The 13,665-nt window shown below is 40.2% G+C and overlaps 1 protein-coding gene across 2 annotated transcripts in view; it reads right to left on the bottom strand.

The window, feature by feature from the left end:
- Positions 1-10,077: 10,077 nt before the first annotated feature.
- Positions 10,078-13,665, bottom strand: part of LOC137249525 (uncharacterized) — a 172,940-nt gene continuing 169,352 nt past the window's right edge. For both annotated transcript variants that reach the window (XM_067781121.1, XM_067781122.1), the window contains exon 6: positions 10,078-13,614. The gene's annotated coding sequence lies outside the window, so the exon portion shown is untranslated. The remainder of the gene's footprint in view (positions 13,615-13,665) is intronic.

The raw sequence follows: 13,665 nt of genomic DNA, 5'->3' as shown, positions 1-13,665 counted from the left end.
AATAAAAAAATAAAAACATTCCTACACTTTCTTCTTCTTGAAAAAACAATATATTAGGTGGGATTTATCTATATCTTTAGATATTAGGATCTATATTTTAGTATAGAGCCTTTGTTTCGATATTGATGGGTATTCGATACTTTGCATGGTTACTTAATGAATAGTTTTTCCATATCGAGTCTAGAATATTCCAAATATGGAAATTTCGCAGAGTTTATCACCAAGGTCTAGAAAATTTCGAAAATCAAAAATTTCCCCGATTCAGGATAGTTTATGCTTTTACCGGGACGATTTTCTGGTTAATGTATATCACCTGAGAAGAATGTGCTCAATAATCTTATTTGACATAACTTAGACTATGCGCCTATGGCTTTTGTTTGTCGTTTATTGGTTTAAAGCCAGTAGGTATCAATCTACCTATGAAAGTTTTGGAACCATTACTTTTTGACTATTAGTCTCTTTTCTACCTCTACACAATAATGGCCAGCCACCAAGACAATTAGGATATTAGCCGTGTTTAAATTCATGGGAATATAGTGAACTTTTTCTAAGGCTTAAGGATTTGCATTATCTATGAGCTCAATGTACACTACTCACTTTGCTTGTCATTCACAATTCGGTTTTGTATTGTGTCCCAAATATGACCGGTTGAGTGGTTGATATCAAAGACGTTGTAAACGCCAACAACCTGACATCTTGCAGTTTTCCGTAATTATTTCCAGTTCTCAAGTATTGCATAGTATGTGAAAAGCTGAAAAATTCTAGAGATCTATGATTTTTCATGAAAGAAGCGTTTATTTTTTATTATCCTATACAATTAAGATTGCAGTTTACACTTTTATTCAAGTCAGACATTCAGCAGCCTTCAAAGTTTCGTGATAGTATGATTGCATCTGTTGCGAATATCCGGAAGTTACCCTCTACTTGCATAAGAAACTTGGGGTCGCCAAAGCCTCGCCTTCTAAATATGCGTATGATACATTCATATATGTAGCAGGATTCCCCTTGGCTAGATGGGGTGGACAGTTGTTTTTCTGAAGCTGAGAAGCTATAAGCTTTTTTTGCGCTTGTTGCCTCCTTTAAACGCTCCTTTCTTCTGTTGTTGTTGTTTTTGTAGCGATAAGGAAACTCCCCGAAGGCATTGGTTAGTGTTATCGATGTTGATGGTCCTAGCCCGACCATCTCGGGAACAATTTGGTAAGATCACATGAAACCTTCTAGGCCATAACGCCCTCCCACCCCTAGATTCATGAGGAAATTGGGGTCGCCAGACTCTCGGCTGTTATAGAAACAGGATTCGCCACGGGTAGGTGAGGTTGACAATTGGGTTGGATAAGCTATATCTATATTGCGCTGGCAACCCCTTGAAAGGGTTGCGCTACAAAATCAATTTGGCATTTTAGTCACCTCTTACGCCAGGCATACCTGCTGCGGGTATATTCTAAGCCCCCTAAACTGCTGGGGGTCCTTTCTTCTGTCTTATATATTTGTTGACTCATGTTTTCGCAATAATTGTTACATCAAAAGAAAAAGAAATAAAATATCACTCCAAATGCTATGTTCAAAAGTTATTTAAAACAGTGTTAACACTTTACAAGCTCACACTTAAATGTGTGCTTAATGTCGCCGCTTGTGAAAATTGAAATTCGAAATTGACGGACTCGTTGTAGTGATTACTATTTTCTAGCGAACGTCGTCATCCCTGCATCAGTGTAAAATTGGCAGCACTAATAGCAACCATTTTTAGTTTGGTTGTGACGCTCGAAGTTAACGGGAAAAATTTAGTTTTATTTCCGTGCTAGCAACAAGTGAAAGTTAAAAAACGGTAGTGAAAATAGTAAAAGTAACGGTAGTGAAAATAGTGATATGAAAATAAAAGAAATGTGCTTAGTGTATTACCAAATGTTTTCTGGCGCTGGAAAGAATAAAAACCAGCGATATTCTGCTCAAACTAATAAATGAAAAAACCAACGCAAGAGAAAACGATTGCAAAGTTACTAATGAATGCCTTTAAGCCGTAAGTAAATGAATTGCACACAATACCATGTAACAATTAATAAATTTTTTTTCTATAATTAATGTGTGTAATTGTTCAACAAATTTACAGATGTACGTTAAACTACATACATACATACTCTTGTGTTCGTATATTCTGGGTATTTTTCGTTTAGCTATTATTCTTCTCACACTACATAAAAGGTTATCATCTTACATTTTCAATGCTTTTTTAAATCAAGCTATAACTATTTTATAAACATAAATGTTTGTATTTCTGGTAATTCTATATGGCAGCATGACATTCTTAATACACGTCCAAAAATATCGGGAGGGGGTGTGATCAATAGTATTTTTGCGCAGAACACCTTTCTGCGTTGGTGGCTTTCGGTCGGGCTACATAAAAATTACCTTGGCCGGTCAAACAAAGGTGGAATCAAAATTAAATCTGAGCAAAATACCTTTGTACACAAAATTTTTTCCGTTAAAAGTCTAGAATGGGGGTCGACTCCTGTAACGCCTCGGAAAATGCGGCTAGAGGTATAAAGCGACGCGATTTGACATCAGTATTAATAATCCGAAGGCGGAAAATAAAAAAATATAACTCCTTCAAAAGATATTAACGAAAATCGAAAAATTACCCTGGAACCGTCCGAAACCGGAGGTGGGGTTCCATTGTATATTGGCGCTGAACACCTTTCTGCGTTGGTGGCATTCGACAGCGCTTATAAAATTTTACTCTTATCAAGTCCACTAAAGGAGTGGGCTCAAAATTAATTCCGTGTAAAATCTCTTTGTACACAAAATTTTTTCCAGTGCACTACAACATTACAACAACATGCAAATTGCCCGTTTCAACTGCAAATATCTCCGTACAGAGATTCGCCTTCGGATTATTGTTACAGAGGTCATTACGCGTCTTTTGACATCCCTCTCCATATTTTTGGATGTGTATTAAGAGTGTCATGCTGTCGTAAAGAATTACCAGACATTAGTTATAACTTGCTTCGCAAGGCAGTCGATTCTATGTACCGGAGCGACGCGGAATTTTTCCCGACCAAGGACTGCCATTTCAGTGTAACAAATTGTCATCCTCCCAGCAGCTCCTTGCAGCGGGACTGCTCCATATTCTCTTGCTCCGGAAAAGGTATCTAACCCAATCCGGGTCCATCTCCTGACCCTGGTCCTGAGAAATGGGTTTGCTGCGTCTGCCGGAAAAGAATCTTTTTAGGACGGTCATATTCTTGTCAGTGTGTCTCGTGCAAGGGATGGTTGCATCCAAAACCCGGCGTCCGCGTAACTTTTATAATTCTTTTGTGGCTCCTTCCTGTTCACGCCCAAGGGCGTCCCGTAGTCTACGCCTTAGCGCCCCAGTACCTTCCAGCAGCCCACTGCTCAGCAAGCCACAAAAAGTACCCATTACTACTCGCGCCCCACGGCACCACCAACTCATACGGCCGCTCCCACTCATACCTACAACCTCGATAGTAAAGTCGGGAGCAATGCCGAGCATCAGCCCCTGCCCCCGTCTTCTTCCCCCCTCTTTTCCGGCAGCAATCGTGTAGGTCAAGGAAACAGACTTTTAGTCGCTACCTCCTTTTGCACAGTTTGCCAGCACAGAAAATATATGTTTGCGACATCCGCCCAATGCAGCTCCTGCCTTGGACGGTGCCACTTTCCTATATGTTCTGGTATCCGCGACGGCAACCCTCCGACGGGTTTCATAGCGCCATGTTGCCAGGCCGCAAATCCAAACACGCCGGGTAGCCCAATGCTTACCCAAGGACGTCAAGTCACAGGGCCACAAGGGCAGTTGCGTCTTAGCTTTTCACAACCCACAACCCACTCCCAGAGTGACGACGTCTCCCCCTTTGCACTTCAGAATTCTGCAGTTAAACTGTAATGGATTAACTGGGAAGATCACGGAGATAGTCGATTTCATGAAGCGGCACAAAATCCGCATTGCTGCGATTCAAGAGACTAAACTCACAGCAAGATATGCATTGCAGACCTGTTCTGGGTATAATGTCTACAGAAAAGATCGTGTGAGCGGAAATGGAGGCAGCCTCGCGTTTATCATACACCACTCTGGGCAATATCATATACTTTATCCCGACATCGGCCGCAGGGACAGTGTCTTAGAACGTCAAGGCTTATCTCTCCGGTCAGGCGATGTAAACCTAGAAATCATCAACATCTACACCCTTGCTCCCACCTGTTGCCCCAGTGGACACCGCCCTAATATCAGCGCCTTACTCACTGGCAATAATCGCATTATCTTGGGCGATTTCAATGCCCACGATCTATGGCATTCAAACTTGCAGGCAGACAGTGGGGGTGAGATGTTGGCGGATCAAATAGAAGAAACGACGTTCTGCACAATAAACGGAGACGCCTTCACACGTAAGGTAGGAATACAATTCCTTTACAGACAACCGCTTTGCTGCCCTCCCTATCCCGACTTATGCTCTCCAAGGGGAGCGTGCTTTCCGCAAGGTCATTGAATCCGCCTCTGCTCGCTTCATTCCCGCCGGTAGAATTCCCGAAATTCGGCATTACTTTCCGGCGAAGGCCGCAAATTTAGCGAGAGAACGTGACCTTATAAGATAGCTTGATCCCGGCGACCCCTAAATAAGGGATATAAACCAACGCTTCAGATTGCTTGTGGATGAACACAAGCGTGCGAAATGGGAGGAGCACCTAAGCGGTTGTAACCTCTCTGTCGGTGTAGGTAAGCTTTGGTCCACCGTAAAGTGCCTATCGAATCCGTCTAAGCACAATAATAAAATTTCCATCCCCTTTAACGATAAAGTGCTGTCGGATGCGAAAAAATGCGCGAGCGCTTTCTGCCGACAATATATAATGCATTCTACGGTCGACAAAGATAGACGGAGGGAGGGCCAACAGACACGCACATAAACATAAATTCAGCGCGTCTCCAATTACCATCACCGTCAAAGAGGTTGAGGATGCCATCGGCCATGCTAAACCGTCCAAAGCCCAGACGGCATAGCCATATTGATGCCTAAAAGCCGAGGGAAAGAGGGTTTCAAATATTAAGCACACGTCTTCAACCTGTCTCTTTCCACCTTTGTCATTCCCGAAAAATGGAAAATGGCCAAGGTGGTCCCGCTACTAAAGCCTGGGAAACCAGCTAACATAGGAGAGTCATATCGCCCAATATCTCTCCTATCGCCAGTAGCCAAGACGCTTGAAGCCATTTTGCTCCCCTACTTCAAAGCAAATTTGCAACTAGCCTGTCATCAGCATGGCTTTAGAAAACTACATAGCACCACCACCGCGCTAAATGCCATTAGCAACCAGATAAATTGCGGTTTAAACCAAAACCCCCACCATCAAACAGTACTCGTTCAACCATGGCACGTTACTGCAAGACCTGGAAGGGTCTAACCTTCCCCTATGTCTTAAAAGGTGGACCGCAAATTAGCTGGGTGGTCGGCAGGCATCGGTGCAATTTGGGAACGAAACATCAAAACCAAGGAGAATTAAACAAGGGGTGCCACAGGGTGGTGTCCTATCCCCACTTTTGTTTAAATTCTACATATTAAAGCTAACTTCGCCACCAGAAGGAGTTACTATCGTTTCCTACGCCGATGACTGCACAATAATGGCCACAGGCCCAGGCCCACAGATCGGTGAGCTTTGCAACAGAATAAACGGCTACCTCCCTGATCTCTCCAGTTTTTTCGCCTCGCGAAACCTGGCATTAGCACCGACTAAATCCTCCGCGACCTTATTTACAACATGGACGTCCCAAATGTCGACCATTTTGAACATCCAGGTCGATGGCACTACGCTACCGACTATCCTACACCGTAAAATCTTGGGTGTGGCGTTTGATCGGGATCTAGATTTTGGTGAGATTGCAATTGTACCGAAAATCCAGAGCCGTAATAAAATCCTTAAATCTCTTGCCGGCAGTACTTGAAGAAAAGACAAAGAAACGCTCATTACCACTTACAAAGCAATTGGCCAGCCGATTGAATGCTACGCGTCCTCTATATGGTCGCCAAGCCTAAAAACTACTCACTGGAAGAAGCTACAGGCCTGCCAAAATACTGCTCTCAGAACCGCCACGGACTGTTTTCTTATGTCCCCAGAACACCATCTACATAATGAGGCGAGAATACTCCCCATCAGGGAGAGCAATTAGGTGCTAACCAAACAGTTCCTGTTGAATACCCAGAAACCTGGGCATCCCAACAGACATCGGATTGATGAGCCAACACCGCCCAGGAGTTAAGGAGTCATCTCCGTAAGCATTATGAAAAAATACGGCACCTGAGAACTCAGCCGTATGAAGCCAAAAAACACAAGCAGGCCCTCAGTGAACTCCACAAACAGGCGTCAGACCTTTATATTAGGAAGAGGAACGCACACTCTCCAGGGAAACGCGAGTCACTCTAGCTCAACTTTGATCTGGATACTGTAACAGGTTAAACTCTTACCTATCCAGAATCAACCACGACATACAAAATGTATGCCCTGCTTGCAATGTGTCCCCACATGACAGCAACCATCTCTTTTATTGTAATGTGGAACCAACGCCTCTAGCACCCCTCTCATTACGTTCCACCCCCGTTGAAACAGAAAGTTTCCTTGGACTCCCGTTATAGGATATTGATGACAATTTGTGATCGGTCGCACCTATTGGATGGGACGAAACACTGCTACAACAACAACAACATCTCTTTTATTGGAGTCAACCCTTTTTTTGATAATTTCCAAAGGATGAGACCAATTGTACCTCTTAAAGCCTGAAAAGTAGTATCAGTTTGGTCTTCCTTATACGACTACGGGTATTGGCGCACAGGTCCTGCTTCTGCGCTCCTTTAAACCTTTACGGGTACTGTTCACTTATTCATCTTCGTATCCTTTCGGGTACTGTCGGACAGGTGCTCATTATATCCGTACGGGGATTCTTACCTATTTTATAATTAACGATAAGGGAACATAGGGTACTAATATTTTATGCTTGGTATGGGGAATTGCATTTTTCTTAAACAGTGCGTCAATTCCATACAATTTTTTTATTTAGCCGTTTTCGACAGTCTATTTCTGCTGAATTCCAAAATTTATTTTCTTCTGAGGGAGGATGTCTCGTGTTCTAGTTATGTTACTATTTAGGGTTATAGTTTATAGCGAATGGCCGGGAACGACAGATTTTTTTGTTGCTACAACAACAACAGACGTTTATACCAATGCACATACTCTTATTCCATTCAGCAATCATTAGCAGATCACTAAAGCTATGGGTACCGTCAATTCCAAAAACCCTTCCAACATTCCTAATTGAAAAAAAAAAAACAAAGATAATATTTGTCTAATAACTTCAGATATTAAGATCTATATAAATTTCAGTATCGAGTTTTTGGGCATCCGATACTATCAATTTTTACTTAGGCCGGGTTTTTCAGTGCAAGTTTAAACTCCAGTCCACTTCGGCCGCTTAAGCTGAGATGAGCAGCAAAATTTTATATTATCGGACAAAGTGGCAAGGTTAAACTCTAGTGAACTTTAACTAGAGTGTAATTAACATAAATTATTTGCCCTTGAATAATTAATCTTGGCGTTTACAACTTTATTCGAGTCAGGTGTTCACTCTTTACTTATGTTTAACTAGGTACACTATAGTCAGCTCTATCTCATCCCTTGCATCCGTTGCGCACATACGGAAGACACTTCGGGTACGATGTAATTTAATGAATAACATCCTCCCCGTCGACGGTTTTAGTTGTAAACTAGTATAGGTGCTAATATCATGGAGTTTATAGACTCTTAAAATTGGAGGTATGCATCCTCACGGCTTTCAATGCGCCTCTAGATAGCAATTGCCTATTTATTATTATGTTGTCGTATGGTACTATACAAGTTTTGAGTGGAATATTCTCAACGTGTTGCACCATATAATACCACTCAACGTGAGTATTTTATTCTGTAGTTGTTGTCGATGTAGCGATAAGAACACTCTCCGAAGGTTTTGCGAAGTGGTAAACCTTGTACGCAATCTTTATCCCCACCTCCTAGTTCCATGAGAAGTTTGGGGTTGCCAGATCCTCGTCTGTTACATATGTGTATGGTATATTCATATTTGTAACAGGGTTTGCCTCGCGTAGGAGAGGTTGATCACTGTGTGCTGGAAGTTGTGAACCTAAAAAGCTTTGTATAGCGCTTATCCACTCATTAAATCCCTGTTGTTGTTGTTGTTGTAGCAGTGCTTCGCCCCACCTAACAGTCATCAATATCCTCTAACGGGAGTCTAAGGAAACTTGCTGTTTCAACAGGGGTGGACCATAGGGAAAGGGGTGTTAGAGGCGTTGGTTCCACATTACAATTAAAGAGATGGTTGGTGTCATGTGAGGACACATTGCAAGCAGGGCATACATTTTGTATGTCGGGGTTGATTCTGGATAGGTAAGAGTTTAACCTGTTACAGTATCCAGAACGAAGTTGAGCAAGAGTGACCCGCGTTTCCCTGGGGAGTATGCGTTCCTCTTCCGCGAGTTTTGGATACTTTTTTTGATTACTGGATTCACCGGGTAATTCCCGGCATAAAGGTCCGACGCCTGTTTTTGAAGTTCACCAAGGACCTGCTTGTGTTTTTTCGCTTCATACGGCTGGGTTCTCAGGTGCCGTAATTCCTCAAAGTGCTTACGGAGATGGCTCCTTAAGCCCCTAGGCGGTGCTGGTTCATCAATCAGATGTCTGTTGGGATGCTCAGGTTTCTGGGAGCAGTATTTTGGCAGGCCTGTAGCTTCTTCCAGTGGGTAATTTTTAGGCTTTGCGACCATATGGTTGACGTGTAGCACGTAATCGGCTGGCTAATCACTTTGTATGTAGTCATGAGCGTTTCTTTATCTTTTCCCCAGGTACTGCCAGCGAGGGATTTGAGGATTTTGTTACGGCTCTGAATTCTCGGAACAATTGCGGCTGCGTTCTCACCAAAATGTAGATCCTGATCAAACGTCACACCCAAGATTTTGGGGTGTAGGACAGTCGGTAGCGTAGTGCCATCGACGTGGATGTTCAAAATGGTCGACATTTGGGACCTCCATGTTGTAAATAAGGTCGCGGAAGATTTAGTCGGTGATAATAATGCCAGGTTTCGCGAGGCGAAAAAACTGGAGAGATCAGGGAGGCAGCCGTTTATTTTATTGCATAGCTCATCGATCTGTGGGCCTGGGCCTTTGGCCATTATTGTGCAGTCATCGGCGTAGGAAACGATTGTGACTCCATCCGGTGGTGAAGGTAGCTTAGATATGTAGAAATTAAACAAAAGTGGGGATAGGACACCACCCTGTGGCACCCCTTGTTTAATTCTCCTTGGTTTTGATGTTTCGATTCTAAATTGCACCGATGCCTGCCGACCACCCAGATATTTTGCGGTCCACCTTTTAAGACATGGGGGAAGGGTAGACCCTTCCAGGTCTTGCAGTAACGAGCCATGGTTGACCGTATCAAAAGCATTGAATCCCTATTTTCTGCTCCCTAATGCTTTGTAGATATTACTCTGCTTTTCGCAACACTCGATACATCAAATGAAAGATAATTAAAATATCCTTGCAAAATGCTATATTCATTTAAAACTGTGAATATAAATATATTAAATGTTTACACTCAAATATCAAGTCACGTCACAATACGCATCACTGTTTGTAAAGTTTGGCAGCACTTATAACAGCCATTTTATATTTGTGCGTTGTGCCGCTTGAAATTTCCGGTCGAATTAATGTTTTATTTCCGTGCTAGTAATAAGCAATAAGTTAGTGTTAAAAAACGGTAGTGGAAATAGTAAAAGTAACGGTATGAAAATAGTGATATCAAAATAAAAGAAATGTGCTTAGCGTATTACCTAATGTTTGCTGGCGCTAGAATGAATAAAAACCAACGCATTTTCTGCTCAAAGTGGATAAATGAAAAAGCCAAATGGACAGAAAACGTTTTTGCAACGTTACTATCTGTCTTTAAGCCGTAAGTAAATGAATATTGCACACAATACCATGTAACAATTAATAAATTTTATTTTCTATAATTAATGTATGTAAGTGTTTTATAAATTTACTGATTTACGTTAAACTACATACTCTTGTGTTCCTATATTTTGGGTTATTTTCGTTTAGCTATTATTTTTCTTATATGTACTTGACTAACATACGTTATTCTCTAATATTTTAAATGCTTTTTTATGTCTAATTATAACTATTTTTTAACATAAATATGTATGTACTTTGTTTTAACTACAATTACCTACAGTTTTTCATTTTTTTGTTTTGGAAATGTAAAAAAAGATTTAGATTCTATGAGTATGCGAAAGTAGTACGTACATAAGTCGAATTATTTATTTTTACTTTTTTCTAACAGTAGAACTATACAGAGCTTTGTCATTCTATATAACACTATGACACTCTTATTATGCATCCAAAAATATGAGAAAGGGCATAAAATGACGTGTTTTGTAACCAAGAACGCGAATGCGAAAACGGAAATTAAAAATTTTGCTGCTGTGGCAAATAGCTGCAAGCAAAAGAATTTAAAGTTTTCATATGTTGACCGTAATTTGTTGTACACAGAAAAAAATTATTTAGAGAGGGGTTTTGCACGGGTTTAATTTTGATCCCAATGAAATGTGCTCTGCGCAAATATATTATGGATCATACCCCCCGTTTCGGAGCGGCCGTGGCAATTTTTCGGTTTTTAAACGGCAAAACAGCAAACAGAAATTTTTAATTGAAATTTAAGTAACTTCCCGATAAAGTACAAGCTTGAAACTTGGAATATAGTTCAGAACCCGATGACTATGCAATAATAAGAAAAACCGCTGATAGGTGGCACATAGATCGAAATATTTCAAAAATTTCTCATATTTGGAACACAGAATACATACATGAATAGAAAGCGACCTATGAAAAAAATCGCCGCCAGGCAGCGCAAGGTACGAGATATTAAAAAAAATCGTATTTATGGTCTGATTTAGCTCATGTTTAGAACACGTATTACATCCGCGATCAAAAATCGCTTTGTAAAAAAAACTCCCGCTCGGTACCGCAAAGATCGAGATATTCAAAAAACTCGTATTTGTGGTCAGATTTGGTTCATATTTGCAACACATAATACTTACATGAATAGAAAGCGACCTATGAAAAAATCGCCGCTAGGTGGCGCAAGGATCGGGATATTCAAAAAAATCGTATTTGTGGTCCGATTTGGTTCATATTTGGAACACATAATACATACATACAAGAATAGAAAGCGACCTATGATGTCCGATTTGGCTCGTATTTGGAACAAATATTACATACAGTCCGGTAGAAGTGACATCAAAATACTTTGGAGTTGAAGGAGGGACAAGCATACGTGGCGCAGAGTCGAGTAAAGTCTTTGGAAGGATTATGTATTGAGGACTTAGATTGTAACAAATTGCCAGGAAAGAGTCCTTGTAATAATGAGTCACTAAATGAACTATACAGAATGAGAAATAATAGGCAATTAAATAAAGACTAAAAACTTGAAAATAAAATAATTAAAAAAATGTTTAAGTTAAACGGTTTTATTGAAAACAATATTAACATGAAGTAATAATAATACTAAAAGCTAGAAAATAATGAGGTAGGTCACAATTACTAGTCACCACACTCCTCACCAATTTAGGGCGTTGATCATACAATTAAATAAAGGCGTTGGGCGCGTGGCCCTAGGACCTATATACCGAATTATTTTCTGGCTTTTAGTATTATTATTACTTAATGTAAGTAGTGTTTTCAATAAAACCACTAACTTAAAAATTTGTTTCTATTATCTTTTGACAAACGCAAAATTGTTAGCTTCAGTTTTTGGATTCCCAACTCTGTATACAAAACGCGTCTTTTAGCACCCGTCCCGATATTTTTGGACGTGTAAGAGTGTCAGGCTGTCTTATAGGACTACCCAGAGCTTTACTACAAAGTAGTTTTGATAAATTTTGTATGGACTTTTACAAATTTGCATTATTTTTTTTGTTACTATTCTCTTTGATATTGGTAATATATATTGACAGAGTATAAGCTTAAGGTATGTATGTACATATATTTATACGAGTATATTTACAAAATTTTATAAGTATGTGTAACGATAATTTGATATTTAAATGTGTTTCTGATATAAATTAATTAATTTTTCCAACGTCTTTGTGCTTTAAATATTATCATTGTCTTCACTACTGATATATTAGCCTTGGGCTGTTTTTTCTATTCATTTGATTTTAAAAAAGCCGGATAAATGCAATTCCATTACATTACCAATTACACTCCTCAATTTGTTTCGGCCTTATACCGGCGTATGGCGATAACTTTGGCTTGGAAAATGTTCCGATATTTATCGAGTGGCATAGACATTTTGGTACTGGGACCGAAAATCCCCGCTCCGATACCCTCTGACGTCTTCGAACCATTGGTGTATCATATAAAGAGTGTGATTCTGGTGGAGCGCTTCTATTCTCGATGTGATACACGTACCTTTGTTCTTGAAGCTCTTCTCAAACTTAATCAACTTTCTCGCGCCATTTCTGCGAAACTGGACGAGTGAGATTCATTCTTTTATTATCTCTATATTATAGGACTGTATCACTTTGCCTATGCCAGAGCCCAACTTTAACTCCTTTTAACTCCCGTTAAAGAGCATTGAAAGTTCAAAACTGACCTAAACTGAACTAACTATGTAAATCGAAAATACTCAAAGGACTGGTCCGAAGTTTGAACGTTGTGGAAAAGTTTCAAGAAACAAGCACCCTATATCGCTTCCAGATCAGGCTGCTATTGTCAATACCTATTGAAACTCGGAAACTAATCTGTTTTTGTCCAAGTTGCAGCAGGTAAACACAATGTCAAGCTGATCTGGAAGCGATATAGAATTCTTCTTTCTCTACTATGAGCGGTAAAGGTGCAATGTCGCCAGAGCGTATGAGTCCCAAAAAAGTCTTTAAATTTCGCCAAATAGAAAGAATCTTTAGCGTACGTAATTGGAAGACATAAATACTAAGCCTTCATCACTTTTATCTTCCTTATTCTTCTTCAAATTGATACAATTTAGCTATTTACAAAATAAAGACAGATTTCCAGACTTATATTTCGCACATATAATGACTGTTTGCTGTGCCAACTATAAATTACGATTACCAATATATTAATCGTCCTTAAACCCTCTGTTCTCTTTCCTTAAACATAACCTAAATCTACATTTCCGGTTCTTCCCTTAGCGTATAAATACCCATTGTCGCTTGCGCTCCGCTATTACTAACATTTGTTTCCAAACAAGATTGCGATGTACTTAGTGGTGGATTGTCTATGAGCGGCGAATTCAAGGTGGATAATCCCATGCTAGTAGTGGGAAGAACGCTTGATGGTGTTGTGGTGGCCGCTGTAGAGTTGTTAAAAGGCGCTAAGTTATTCAAAGCTAAACTATTCGAGTTACTGCGCTTGAGGAGATGTGTTGATGTTGTTGTCGAGCTATTTGGATCCATGGTTAGTATAGGTACGAGCTCATGATTTACATTATCTTTAAGAGTGTGCATTTGTTGTAAATCTGTATCTAGTTGTGTGCCATAGGCAAGTGAGGTTGGCGTACCTGTTTTGGAGAGTAATAATGAGATGAGTTATTTTATTTCTTTTCAGATCT

The sequence above is a fragment of the Eurosta solidaginis genome, chromosome 4 (genome assembly GCF_040869045.1).
Source record: "Eurosta solidaginis isolate ZX-2024a chromosome 4, ASM4086904v1, whole genome shotgun sequence".
In the NCBI taxonomy this organism is placed as follows: Eukaryota; Metazoa; Arthropoda; class Insecta; order Diptera; family Tephritidae; genus Eurosta; species Eurosta solidaginis.
This window is presented reverse-complemented; position numbering and strand designations above follow the sequence as displayed.